At 41.6% G+C, this 15356-nt stretch overlaps 1 pseudogene; it reads left to right on the forward strand.

Annotated features, from left to right (window-relative positions):
• The first annotated feature begins 11342 nt into the window (after window positions 1-11342).
• LOC114611060 lies at window positions 11343-14622 on the forward strand (annotated as a pseudogene).
• The last annotated feature ends 734 nt before the right edge of the window (window positions 14623-15356 follow it).

A 15356-nucleotide genomic window follows, 5' to 3' on the forward strand; every position in this document is an offset into this window, starting at 1 on the left:
TGTATCAACAAAAAAGAATGAAAAGGCTATTTCAGAGTTCATCTAGAAGCAGAGAATTCGGGAGACATCCTGAAATTCTCTGTAGTTCTTAGAGGTCCTTCTTTGTTGTCTGTCCTTGGCGCGCCAATGTCCACGTGTTTGTGTTTGCCTTTTGTTTCGTTGTCTAAATGTTCTGTGTTTGTTATGTGTTCAAAAAGAAAGATCGTTAAAACTGCTTGATCCAACCTTGGGGAACTAAAAAGGTCTTTTCAGGAATTGAGGTTGACATAAGCTGCTTTTAAAAGAGACCAACAACATTTTGGGTTTTATAAGGAAGCTAAGAGTCGTTTTGTCTTAGAAAAATCTCTGACAAGGTGCTTTTCTCTTGAAATTACAGCTAGAAAGACAAGAAATTTTGTTTGATCTAAAAATAAAATATGTAGCCACTTCGTTGTTGTTTATGATTGGTTTTAAAAGTATAAAAATGTTCTACATGTCTTGGTCATAGACTATTGGCTTAAATTATTGGGTGTGATTAGAAATTTACAACTTTGGTAACGAAAAGTAACGTAAAACTAACTCAGTGTTAGAGTCGTCCAGAAACCAGGTGTATAAAGAATAAGATTTTAAACCAATATCTCTTCAATGAGATTAAAAGCTGCTTCATGTATTTATATGTAAAAATTGACAGCAAAACTTTGTAACATAGGGGTAGTCTACTTGGTGTTGATTTTAGAAAAAGTAGATTGTTTAAATTGGTTTTGCTTTTGCTTTTCAAAATTAATGGTTATACTCTAATGTTACAAAAGAAATTTAAAAATTTAGTTAAACTGCCAGTATTCCATTGGCTACAGTTGGCAGTTGTAATCTTGAGTTTAAAAATTTTTTGATTCGCCCATGTGATAGAAAGGGGGGGGACAGCAGGTAGAGTTAAATAAAAATATTTAAAACGGGTTGTAATACAATGCTGGCCTGCTACAGATTAAAAACATTTACATTTAAATTGAGACTATAACAGAGTAGATGAGGCAGGAGCTTGGATTTCAGACATTCCTTTTGTCCTGTCCCGCCTCAAAAAGGGTGTTCTCTAGAATTTGTTTATTGCCTTGCTTGTTCCTTAGGGAGGTGTCGGCCTCAGACTCAAAAGAAATTCAAAACAGCTTGTGGGCCAGGCAAAAATTTTTGAGTGTGATAGAAGACAAAACGGCTTTGGTTCCTTTGATGTGTATTAGGTCTTATTAATAACAAGAAACCTAATCTTAAATTAATAATTGAAGGAAAAAAGGGGTTTAAAAGATTGATAGATACTGGAGCTATTTAACAATTTTTGGAAGACAAGATTGCCTTCAGCTTGGCTTTATCTGATACTTCACTCAGCTAAAAAGAGTTGGTTATTCATTTAATCAAAAAACACTAGGGCCGGGCAGTAGTGACACACGCCTTTGGTCCCAACACTTGGGAGGCAGAGACAGACGGATTTCTGAGTTCAAGGCCAGCCTGGTCTACAGAGTGAGTTCCAAGACAGCCAGGGCTACACAGAGAAAGTTCAAATTTAAGATTTATAAAACTAATGGGACACTACAGCCTAACTTGCCTACTCCAGCTGCCATTCAAGTAAATGCATATAAAATTATTATAGATTTAAAAGATTGTTCTATACAGTTCCTTTACCTCCTGGTAAAGGTGAGAGGTTTACATTAAGTGAAATTGCTTGTGATTTTTGAGAGCCCATGAAGCCATTCATTAAAAAAGCTTGCCTCAAAGAATGATTAATGGCCTTAAAAAATTTGTTGTTGCTTTAATACAAAAGGTTAAAGCGTTTAAATCTCTCAGTATATATTATTCATTGTATATTTTATTGGCTGATCTCTCTAAAGGAGTTTTTCTACAAGCCTTTGCTCTAGTACAATGAGCTTTAAGATTTTAGAGTACTTGATGCTCCAGAAAAGTGATTCTCAAAAGTTGTTAACAGATATTAATTGGCTAAAACCTCATCTTCAGCTTACCATAGAAGAATGTAAACCTCTGTTGGATATTCTCAAGGGAGATATAAGTCCTAATTCCCATTGACAATTAACTGATGAGGGGTAGATAAACACCTTTTACCCTCAATATTTTAAATCTAGATAGTCAGGGCCATTCGACTGCTGACCGTCACTGTTTAGAGCCTGACAGGCCGAAAGAAATGGTCAAATAAAAAGACATCTTGACCGGACAATGAAAAGGTCCAGATTCTATTTTAATAAAAGCCAGGGGAGCGGTCTGTGTGTTTCCACAGGAAGAAGACAATCCATTTTGGCTACCAGAGCAACTGACGTGACGATCGTGACATCTGAAGATGATCCCCCAACTCCAGCTTTGGGTTCCTAGTATTTTTGTTTACTTTATCAAATTTCACCTTTAAGAATTGTACCAATAAAACCTGCTAGATGTCCCAGCGTTAAAATTCTGAAAGATTCACTCGAGCTATGGTTGCCAGAGTCACAATGGGTTCCCATCCCCGTGGAGACTCCTTCTACTTTGTCATAATTTAGACAAAAAAGAGATTTTGATATAACTGCAGCCATAGTGACGACGATATCAGTTAGTGCCATTACCGCCACTGCCACTGGGATTGCTATGTCAACTTCTGTTCAGGTGGGCACTACCCCCAATTGTCAGCCACGGTGGCAGAGGCTGTTAACCTTCAAACCTCCGCCAGCGCCCAACTAAAAGGCGGGCTAATGATCCTTAATCAACGCCTTGATTTAGTGAGAGAGAGATTGGATATCCTCTTTCAATTAGCCCAATTGAGATGTGAGAAAAAACTGGGTACACTTTACATCACCAGTGTACAGTATAAAAACTTTACTCGTGTAACTAATCTGTCCAGAAAATTGTTTCAGTATCTTACAGGAAATTGGTCAGAAAACTTCAGTGATACACTCAGAAAATTGAGAGCAGCTGTGGTGAACATCAACTCGACGCGCGTGGATCTGTCCCTGACTGAGGGACTGTCCTCCTGGAATTCTTCAGCTTTCTTTTTCTTTTCTTCTTCTTTCCTTTCTTTTTAAGTGGGTGGGAGTAGGCCTGTTTGGTATGCCCTAAGTTGTGGATTAGTATTCATCTTTGGTTGGTTTACAAACTCAGAGCTCAACAAAATCTTGACAAGGCTATTATTGGCCAGGCGCTTGTGACCAAAGTACTAGGGGCTTCCCCTGCAGTGTGGTTATCACTGCCTCAATTATAAACAGTCTCCCCCTCACGAGTGGTGGTGCTAAATGTTAGGCCATCAGCGTTGCACCCCAGAGGATTTGCCCATTACACTGGGTCAGTGAGGAGTCTTGGCCTGGCTGATCCTTGTCTGTGTAGCTGTGGTACCTGAATTTTGAGACAAACAGCCCTTGCACCCCTAGGAGATGACTCCATTGCACAGGGATGGGTGTTTGCATCTCTTTCTGTTCCCCTTAGCCCTTGCACCCAGAGGACTTGTTTCCATTGCACCTGGTAGGGTAAGGGAGACTGTCTTAAACTATTAGTTCTTGATCGCTTATTCCCCCAAGATGGAATTTGCTCGATCGGCCTTGAGTTTGAGTCATAACCGGTACCACACCAGACAGGCCAAGAACAGCCAGATAAACAGCTCCATCTTTTTGTCTCCAAGACAGCTGCTATTGGTCCCAATGATGGGAATTAGGCTGACGCCACATGCCAGATTTACACCATGAAGACAACTGAAGAATTGATGACAAGCCAACCCCATGACGGGATTAGCGAGTGGCAATGACCCGGGCGCGGGTATATCCCTCGTAGCCTAAGACAGGGTGGCTTGCCTTTCCTTGGTGTTAGCCCTATTGGTGCTGGGCGTAGAGAAACGTCAGCTAGCCTGGGGACATTGACTGGGACATTGACCAGTGCCTGTTTAACAAAACAAAAGGAGATAGCCAATAGACAGATTCCTGAGCCGCTGTACCCAAAGGCTTCTGGTAAAGACACCCTGTAAAGCCTCAAACATTTGAGCACCACCCTCTAAAGAGACTCGACCCGCTGTGAGACCCCCAAATATGGGAGTTACGTAACCTTCCCAGGGACCTCTACCACCCTCTGTTTTTAAAACAAAAAAGGGGCAGATGTTGGGAGCCGCGGCGGGTGCTGGCAAAGTCCGCCATCGCTAGGTGGCGCTGTCAGCCATAATTCTTCCTAGTAAACAAATAAATTGCACATGTGCCATGGTAAAAGCCCGCCAAAGTTAAAGCCCATCCCACGGCATTTGGTGCGCTACGAGTAAGCAGCCAATCGGAGGTGAATACGCCACTCTAGGGTATATAGGAGGCTTTCCCAGGCCTGGGGGGCGTCTTCTTCTTCCACCATTTTGGTTTTGGGAATAAACGTGTTTCTACGGAAGGATTCTGGTGTGTGTGTGTGTGTGTGTGTTCTTGCCGGCGAGACCACTACACGCGCCCTGCACAGTTCTGAATTTTCCATATCGTTACAATAGTTCTTTTCAATACTTTTTATGGTGCTTTTTTGTTGGAATATAGCAACACATTTGATATTGTATAAAAACAATGAAATATATATGGCCAAGTGGTGCAAGTGTTTATGCTTTAAACCAAAAACACGTCTTAACAGAAATGTCACATGTAATGTGAATTCAGTGTTTTCAGCTGTATTATAGTTACTTTAGTTCTGCAAGTACGAATGTATTGCCTTTGGTGTATCTTTACAGTAGTCTTTTTCAATACTTTTTATAGTGCTTTTCTGCTGGAATCTAGCAAATTACTTGGAAATTCGGTATAAAACAATGAAATATACATGGACAAACTGTACAAGTGGTTTTGCTGTAAACCAAACACCCGGCCTAAGTGAAATGTCAAATAAAATGTGAATTCAGTGTTTTCAACTGCATTGTAGTTGCTTTTAGCTCTGGAAGTATGAATGTTTTGAATTTTACGTATCGTTAGAGAAGTTTTTTTCAATAATTTGTATCATGCTTTTCTGTTGGAATCTAGGAACTTACTTGGATATTCTATAACAACAATGAAATATATATGGCCGTATGGTGCAAGTGTATATGCTTTAAACCAAACACACGTCCTAACTGAAAAGTACATGTAACGTGAATTCAGTGTTTTCAGCTGTATTGTAGTGTCCTTTAGCTCTGGAAGTAGGAATGTGTAGAATTTTGCATATCTTTATAGTAGGTTTTTTCTATGCATTGTGTAGTGCTTTTCAGCTGGAATCTAACAAATTACTTGGACATTCTGTATAAACAATGAAATATACATGGCAGGATGTAAAATTGTTTATGCTTTAAACCAAAAACACGTCATAACAGAAATGTCACATGTAATGTGAATTCAGTGTTTTCAGCTGTATTATAGTTGTCTTTAGCTATGGAAGTATGCACGTGTTGCATTTGGTGTATCTTTACAGTAGGTTTTTTCAATACTTTATAGAGTGATTTTCTGCTTGAATCTAGCAACTTACTTTGACATTCTACATAAAACAATGAAGGATCCATGGTCAGGTGTTACAAGTGTTTATGCTTTAAGTCAAACACACGTCCTAACTGAAATGTCATATGTAACATGAATTCAGTGTTTACCCCTGTATTGTATTTGCCTTTAGCTCTGGAGTATGAATGTGTTGCATTTTAATTATCTTTACAGTAGGTTTTACAATTCAGTGTATATTGTTTTTCTGCTGAAATCTAGTAAATTCCTTAGACATACTACATAAAACAATGAAATATATATGATCGGGTGATACAAGTGTTTATGCTTTAAACCAAACATATGTCCTAACTTAAAGGTCACATGTAATGTGAATTCTGTGTTTTCAGCTGTATTGTAGTTGCCTTTAGCTCTGGAAGTATGAATATTTTGAATTTTGCATATTGTTACATTAGGTTTTTACAATACTTTTTATAGTGCTTTTCTGTTGGAATCTAGCAACTTACTTGGATATTCTATAAAAACAATGAAATATATATGGCTGAGTGGTGCAAGTGTTTATGCTTTAAACCAACCACACGTCCTAACAGAAATGTCACATATAATGTAAATTCAGTGTTTTCAGTTGTATTGTAGTTGCCTTTAGCTCTGGAAGTAGGAATGTGTAGAATTTTGCGTATCTTTACAATAGGTTTTTTCAATACATTGTATAGTGATTTTTAGCTGGAATTTAGCAAATTACTTGGACATTCTATATAAACAATGAAGTATACATGGCCAGGAGGTACAAGTGGTTATGCTTTAAACCAAAAGCACGTCATAACAGAAATGTCACATGCAATGTGAATTCAGTGTTTTCAGCTGTACTATAGTTTCCTTTAGCTATGGAAGTACAAATATGTTGAATTTGGTGTACCTTTACAGTAGGTTTTTTCAATACTTTGTAGAGTGCTTTTCTGTTGGAATCTAGCAACTTACTTGGACATTCGATATAAAACAATGAAATATTCATGGCTGAACTATACAAGTGTTTTTGCTTTAAACCAAACACCCGGCTGAATGAAATGTCACATAAAACGTGAATTCGGTGTTTTCAGCGGTATTGTACATGCTTTTAGCTCTGGAAGTATGAATGTGTTGCCTTTCGCATTACTTTAGAGTAGGATTTTTCAATACATTGTACAGTGCTTTTCTGCTTGAATCTAGCAACTAAATTGTACATTCTATATAAAATAATGAAATATACCTGGCCGGGTGGTACAAGTGTTTATGCTTTAATCCAAATACATGTTCTAAAATGTCAAATGTAATGTTAATTCAGTGTTTTCAGTTGTATTGTAGTTGCCTTTAGCTCTGTAAGTATGAATGTGTTGCATTTCCATTATCTTTACAGTAGGTTTTACAATACTTTGTACGGTGCTTTTCTGCTGAAATCTAGCAACTTACTTGGACATTCTACATGAAAAAATGAAATATACATGGCCGTGTGTGCAAGTGTTTATGCTTTAAACCAAACACAGTTTCTAACAGAAATGTCACATGTAATGTGAATTCAGCGATCACAGCAGTATTATATTTGCCTTTAGCTCTGGAAGTACGAATGTGTTGCACTTCACGTATGTTTACAGTAGGTTTTTCAATACATTTTATAGTGCTTTTCTGCTGGAACTTAGCAACTTACTTGAACATTTTATATAAACAAAAAAATATACATAGCCATGTGGTACAAGTGTTTATGCTTTTAACCAAAATCACATCCTAATAGAAATGTCACATATAATGTGAATTCAGTGTTTTCAGCTGTATTATAGTTGCCTTTAGCTCTGCAAGTACGAATGTGTTGCATTTGGCGTATCTTTACAGTAGTGTTTTTCAATACTTTTTATAGTGCTTTTCTGCTGGAATCTAGCAACTTACTTGGACATTCCATATAAAACAATGAAATATACATGCCTGAACTATACAAGTGTTTTTGCTTTAAACCAAACACCTGTCCTAAGTGAAATGTCAAATAAAACATGAATTCAGTTTTTTCAGCTTCATTGTAGTTGCTTTTCACTCTGGAAGTACGAATGTTTTGAATTTTACGTATCGTTAGAGTACATGTTTTCAATAATTTGTATAGTGCTTTTCTATTGGAATCTAGGAACTTACTTGGATGTTCTATAACAACAATGAAATATACATGGCCGGGAGGTGCAAATGTTTATGCTTTAAACCAAAAACACGTCATAACAGAAATGTCACATGTAATGTGAATTCAGTGTTTTCAGCTGTAAGTGTTTCAACCTGAGTTGCCTTTAGCTATGGAAGTAAGAATGTGTTGCATTTGGTGTATCTTTACAGTAGGTTTTTTCAATACTTTGTACAGTGCTTTTCTGCTGGAATCTAGCAACTTACTTGGACATTCGACATAAAACAATGACATATACATGGCTGAATTGTACAAGTGTTTTTGCTTTAAATCAAACATCTGGCCAAAGTGAAATGTCACATAAAACGTGAATGCAGTGTTTTCAGCTGTATTATACATGCCTTTACCTCTGGAAGTACAAATGTGTTGCCTTTCACATTGCTTTAGAGTAGGATTTTTCAATACATTGTGCAGTGCTTTTCTGCTTGAACCTAGCAATTGACTTGTACATTCTATATAAAATAATAAAATGTACATGGCCGCATGGTACAAGTGTTTATGCTTTAATCCAAAGACATGTCCTAACTGAAATGTCAAATGTAATGTGAATTCAGTGTTTTCAGTTGTATTGTATTTGCATTTAGTTCTGGAAGTATGAATGTGTTGCATTTTGCGAATCTTTACAGTAGGATTTTCAATAAGTTCTATAGTGCTTTTCTTCTGGAATCTTGCAACTTACTTCGACATTCTATATAAAACAATTAAATATACATGGCCATGTGGTACAAGTGTTTATGCTTTAAACCAATCACATATCCTAACAGAAATGTCACATGTAACATGAATTCAGTGTTTTCAGTGTATTGTAGTTGTCTTTAGCTCTGGAAGCATGAATATGTTGCATTTCATTATCTTTCCAGTAGGTTTATTCAGTATCTTTTATATTGCTTTTCTACTGGAATTTAGCTTCTTACTTGGAGATTCTATATAAAGAATGAAGTATACATGGCCAGGTGGTACAAGTGTTTATGCTTTAAATCAAACTCATGTCCTAACTGAAATGTCACACGAGCGAATGAACCCAATATCTGGATTTACTGACAACTGTGAGTTGCCATGTGGGTGCTAGGAATGCATCTCTGGCCGTTTGCATGAGCAGCCAGTCTTAACCACTAAGCCATCCCTCTTGTCACACCTCTTTTTTTTTCTTCTTAAAGACAGTTTCTTTTGTTACCCAGGCATGCCTCAAACACTCTGTAGCTAAGGATGACTGATCTCCTGATCCTCCCAAATGCTGGCATTAGAGTTATATACCACATGTGCCAAGGAACACAGAGGAAGGCAGAGTTAACCCAAGGTAGACATTCTACCAGATTCCCAACTTCCTCCAAACCAGCCTGGAGAGATGGTTCATCTGAGTGTCTGTTCTGCCAGCATGAAGTCCTGAGTTCAGATCCCTGGCACTCACATCATGCCTTCCAGTGGCGTGTATCTGTAACTCCAATACTGGGAGACGGGAGGGCAGAGAAAGTGAATTCCTAAGGTTTTCCAAGCTAACCAGTCTAACCAAACTTGTGAACTCCAGGTTCTGTGCGAGACCCTGTCTCAAAATAAATGTCAGGTCCAGAGAGATAGCTCAGTGTTTGCTTTGCAAGCCTAATAACCCAAGCTCAACCTCAGACCCTGTGGTGGAAAGAGAAATGAAAGCCAACTCCAAAGAGTTGTGTTTAGACCCCTCGACGTGTTCTATGGCTCATGTGCATGCACAGGCACAAAAACTACCACCACCAATAATAATTAAATTGAAAAGAAAAAAGGAGGAAGGCAATAGAGGAAGCCCCTCAATGTACACACACACACACACACACACACTCAGAGAGAGAGAGAGAGAGAGAGAGAGAGAGAGAGAGAGAGAGAGAGAGAGTAGGTGCTTTAATCCCTGCATTTGGGAGACAGAGGACAGAGGCAGGAAGATCTCTAAGTTCGAAGCCAGCTTGATTTACAGAGCAAGATCCAGTATAACCAGGGCTACACACAGAAGCCCTGTTGAGGGTTAGGGACTTGGAGGATGGACCATAGCAACTCCATGTTGTTACTTAGGAGATGAGGTTTGATCACAGGCCTGTGTTTTTGGCACCTGGTCATTGTGGTGAGTCTCAGTCTGACTGAAGGAGTGAAGGCAATTGATGGGTACAGGGGATGTATGCCCTCTAAACAGTTGACCTAGCCCAGCCCCTTCTCTGTCTAACAAATGGGAGTCTGTGGATCAAGAAAAGGAGAAATTTGTCCAGAGTCACTTACAGAGCAATGAGAGCCCACTGGATTGTATGGGAACTTGTATTGCGCATTTTACAGATGCCTGTGGAGTTAGACTGTGTCTCTGTTAGTGTCCTTCGAAATCTGAAATTCAGAGGCTCCAATATAGGCTCAACTGGATATGCATCTCAGTGAGAGCAATGTGAAGTCTACATGATCCTCTACTTCCACCTGTTGGTCATATCTGGACTTGCAGGTGCAGTCATTTCCCTCACAAATCAAGCTAGAGAAGCGCAGAGTGTGAGAGTCCAATGGTAGTGGGCACCTGGGGACTATCCTCCTATCCCTCCCCAAAGCTGAGTATTCAAGACTCCTCTGCCTCCCAGGAATGGGACTTCATCATGACCTTCAACAAATCCCTGCATTGCTCATGATGGGTGGAAAACGATCTAGGCTGCCTGCTGACTCCTGTTCCGAACTCCTGCCTGGCCCTGGAGGACCACCATGTCATCTTAGTCACTGCTTGCCTGCTTTATTAGCCTTACATTGAAGCCCTCAGTAGTGCCCTGCAGTTCTTCCTTGCTGTGAGTACTATTCATCACCTAACCCCATATTTCAGGAAGTGCAGATTCCAGGTCATCCACTCTTCATCCCCATTTAAGAGATGCCAGTACAGATATGGTGGCACAGACCAGAAATTCCAGCAGTCAAGTGGCAGAGGCAGGAGGACCAGAATTACAAGTTTGAAATTAGCCTAGATTACATAGTGAGCTCCATACCCTATACCTGCCCAAAAAAGAAATAGAAAGATAAAACTGTGTATTTCAGCCTTCATTTGTTCCTGGTTCCTGTGACACCTCCCTCTCCTTCTACCCATATCCCATCCTCATGAAGGGCATGGGCAGTTTTCATGAATGGGGTGAGCCATCAGGCCAGTCCTCCTGGGATTAGAATTCTAATCTAATACATCCCTGGGACTTGGGAAAGTCATTTGCTCTTTCTAAGGTTCCTTGCATAAAAAAGACAGTGTCAACCTTGCAAAGGTTTGAGAATAAGAAAGGAGCTCCAGCCAGGCACTGATAGCACATGACATTTATCCCAGCACTCAGGAGACAGAGAGAAGCAGATCTTTGAGTTTGAGGCCAGCCTGATCTAAAAAGCAAGTTCCATGACACTGAGAAACCTTGTCTAGAAAAAAAATCAAACACAAAAGCAAAGAATAGAGAAGAAAGGGGTTCCAAATAGGGTTCATAGCAAAGCATGGTGGTATCCTTGTAACCCCAGTAGTTTGAAGGTCAAGGCAGGAGAATCCAGAGCCCAGAGTTAGTCTGGGCTACTTGAGACTATTAATGGGAAGGCCAGCCTTGTCTCGGGGATTTTACACAGGCAGGGTCATATAATCCTTTCACCTAACAATCCAGTGACAAGACCCCGGCCAAACTGGGAAGACTGGGGAACAAAGAAGTGAACTGCTTGTCAGTCACAGAGTTTTCAAGCACAGGCACTTAACTTAAATGTTAGTTTTGGAAAAAGGCGTTATGTCAGGTAGGTAGAGGGGACTGGGACCACTTCTCTTTCTCTTCCTGAAGTGAAGGTTTGATCATGCATGTGCGGGGGAGGGGGGGCGGGGGATGGGTAAGCGACTTGGGCCCGCTCCGCGGTGACAGGGTCCCCAGAGCAGGAGCGAGGGGACCCAGGGCGGACTGCATCGGCAGGTTCGGCCCCAGGCGGCGGCAAGTCTGTCCTGGAGCAGCTGCACAAACAGCCCGCAGACCACAATGGCGGAATCTGAGAGGCTTTTCCTGCAGTAGGGTTTTCCCACATAGACAAGAAAGTCCAAAGTTCCAGGAGTCATGTGGAATGCAAGATGAAAGTTTATTGTCCATGAAGATAGTTGTATCTGAATGTGGCTGCGCCCATCTGCAAATGTCAGGAGGAGCTCCCTTATATTGGGGAGTGGGAAAGAGGAGGGGCTAGGGAGGGAAAAACTTAGTTAGCTATGTCCCACAGCATTTAGATAATTCATTAATATGTAAATCTCGAGGCAGAAAACTGTTAGTCATGTCCTCTACCTGTGCCTTATGTGACTGGCCAGTCAGGTGAAATGGAGATGAGACCACATATTCAGTTCCTGAGTTCTGGGGGTGTGGCAAAACACGCCAGGATGCCCTTTTACAGCCCGACAATTATCCCCTCTCTCAGCTGTTTGGCTTCCTGTTTGCCTCTTATCTGAGCAAAGTATTCTTGGAAGAGGAAGACAGCTGTAAGTGTGTCTCCTCCTCCCCCAGATAGGTGTGTGTGTGGGGGGGGATCTTTTCAGCAACGTGGACAGGGTCTCCTCACCTCCTGGTTGCCCAGTGTCATCTTGGGGGCCAGTTTTTTAACGAAAGAAGAGATACCAGGGATGGATGGGGTCTACACAACCAGTCTGGATTAAGACCCAAATGTCTAAATATTCAGTCCAAGGCCCCAGAACCGTTTTTTTCTAAATTGGATGTAACCGTATAGAAGGGTTCAGAGCCTTAACAGCCTGACCACCTCTCTTCACATGCTGGGGAAGGGGAGGCGCAACACTTGACAACACCCCATACACCCACACCCCACACACACAATGCTCTACATAGTCCTGCCCTTATGTCCAGATCCTGGACATGGCTGTTCCCGGCCCCACCCACCCCTTTCCAGGCTGGGCTACCCAAGAATGGGTTCATGACGTGGGGTTCTTCACCTTCAAGACACAGCCTTCTGGACTCACCCCTTCTCTTCCGCAGTTGACTTCATCGGTGGCTTTGACTCCTAATGGGTACAAAGGACTGCAGAGGACGTCTCATTTACAGCTGGAGCCTCTGTACATGTGGGGTCCTGGAGGAGGACGGGTGTAACTGGATGGACAGAGTCATTAGTGTTGGTGGAAAAAAGGGCATGGAAATGATGTGGGCATCCGGGTCCCTCTGCCCACCTACTTGCAAACCTATAAATGCACTTTAAACCTGCCTTTGTTTCATGCAGGTTCTGGTAGCTTCTGTCCTGCACCTATACACTTACAGCTCTCTGGACCACTGGAGCCTGAAGCAGCTGTGTTCTGAGTCTCAGATCACAATGGGCAGGCCGGCCCCCTGTCGACGATAAGGCTGACTACAGTTTGTGCAACTTCCAGGATCTGCAGCCCCAGAAGCAAGTGCCGACTCTCAGACTTGAACTTGGATCTGACCCTAGCTCTAGCTGGACTTAGCATTGAGGCAGGACGGGACACAGGAGGGAGGGAATCGCTGGGTTTGTGGGGTTTTTTTATTAATCTCTGCCTTGGCATGTGGGGTCTTCCTCTTTCTTCAGCTCTACTCCTTACCTAGTATCTTGCCTCCAGTCCAAACAGCAAGACAGATGGATTCACCTCACCTCACCTCCTGTTCACCTGCCCTGGGGAAAGATTCTGTGAAGTAGAATCAGAAGTCCTGGGATCCAGCTGCAGCACCATCACTGACATCCTGTGTGATATCAGGCAGAGTCTTTGCTCCCTCCAGGCCTCATTTTTCCCATTTCAAATATTTAAAATAACTCCTTAGCCAATGATGCTTCTAGCACTCCCATTTGACTTTCAATTCCCTGGGCTATGCTGCAGATTTGAAAACTAAGGCCCAGTGATGTGAGGTGACTTGCCTGCCTCCTGAGTACCTGGGAGATAGCTTTATTTATCAAAGGCCAGCAAAGTGTGCAACCACACCTTACTGTACTTACTCAACTTATGCTGGAAGCCCCTTGAGGAGCTCTCTTGGATAATGTCCTGAATTGAGGGGTCCAAATCACATTCTGGTTTGCCCTCTGTGCACTTTTGGCAGGTCATGATGGCTTTCCAGACAGGGTCTTCTAAGATTGCTACACTTGCTTGGTAAATTGTAGCTTCTTTTTGGGTTTGTTGGTGTTTATCTCTCCTAAATGTAAAATTATAGTGGGCAGGGGCTGAATGAGGTTCATATCTGTGTATCCAAGGGTCTAGCACACAGTAAGCACTCTGGTTTGCATACTGTAGATTCATCATCCTATGTGGGGCAGGATTAGACAGTAAAGATGCTTGCTGCCAAGCTGGAAGAGGTTTGATTTTCAGCACATGCACACACACACACACACACACACACACACAAATGAAACATTTTTTGAAAGTGAGAGATAAATTTCCACTGTGTGAGAAATTATTTGTCATCCTGGCATATACTGGGTGCCCACATACTGATTGATTTTGGAAAACCTGCAATAACCTTGCCATTTCCTATGCTTGTGTTACAGGTGCCAACATGTGTCCAGATGCCACCAAGCTGAGCCACTGGTGCAGCCTGGTGGACTGGGAGCACCGGACATGCATGGGCCGCCTCTATGTGGTATATGACCAGGCTGTCAGCATCTTCTATGACCTACCTCAGGGCAGCGGCTTCTGCCTGGGCCAGCTCAACCTGGAACAGCTCAGTGAGTCGGTGCAGTGCACATATCATGTGGCAAGACTGGTTTTGGCATCCTCCTCAGCAAAGAGCTGGACAACATGTGGACCTACAGCCAGGTTGAGTACCCCATCTTCCTCAACTCCCTGACATTGGATGTGCCTGGAGGCTGCGGCCTGGTGATGCACAAGGTGCCACTGGGCTACTCCATCAAGGTGTTTGACTTAGAGTGCTCAGGGCTGGTGCAGCACGCATCATCACTCATGGCCCCTAGAACCCGCACAGCATGCTCATCGGCTTAGCCAAGGACTGGGGACCCTGCTATTCACCATAGTTCATCACCTCCTGCCACTGTTGGCTGGAGATCCTCCTCAACAACCACAGATAGCAATGCAGCTGCCACCATGCTGCAGCATTCCCTAACTTCTGGGGACCAGCGCCCAGAGACGCCACCCCAGGGACAACCTTGCCCTACCACCAAATATCATCTACCTAGATTTAATATAAAGTTTTATATGTTATGTGAAATATATATTATACTTGTAATTATGGAGTCATTTTCATAATGTAATTATTTATATAGGGTGTAATGTATGTGTATGGAGAAACAAGAAAGATGCACTTTGGCTTGTAATCTTTCAATACAGATATATTTTTTCTTTCTTTCCATCTTGCCTTTTTAAAAGAAAATTATACAGCAGAACTAGATGGAAAGCATGGGTTTGGTGTATTGTTTTTTAAAAGGTACTAATGCCTAGACAAAAAACAAAAACAAAAACAAAAAAAACAATGACAACAACAACAACAAAAACCCAAAGAACACATCAAAAAAGCCCAAAGTAATACCAGTCACTCTTGATAATAAAGTGTTTGCATAATAGGTTTTGTTTGTTTGTTTGTTTGATTTTGATTTTTTGCTCTCTTTCTTACAAAGAAATTTCAGGACTTCAGTGGGATTTGGGGCCATTAGGAATGTGGTTTCAATACTAACTGAAATGAGTATTCCCCCTCTCCTCCCAGCCTTAATCAACCCTAGAGACTTTTTGCAATAGGACTGGTGGTACAGCTCTTTGGTAAATTATATACATAGCATGTTCAAGACCTCAGGGAAAGTATGTACAT

Source organism: Grammomys surdaster, unplaced genomic scaffold (genome assembly GCF_004785775.1).
Source record: "Grammomys surdaster isolate TR1022 unplaced genomic scaffold, NIH_TR_1.0 126076, whole genome shotgun sequence".
Classification (NCBI taxonomy): domain Eukaryota; kingdom Metazoa; phylum Chordata; class Mammalia; order Rodentia; family Muridae; genus Grammomys; species Grammomys surdaster.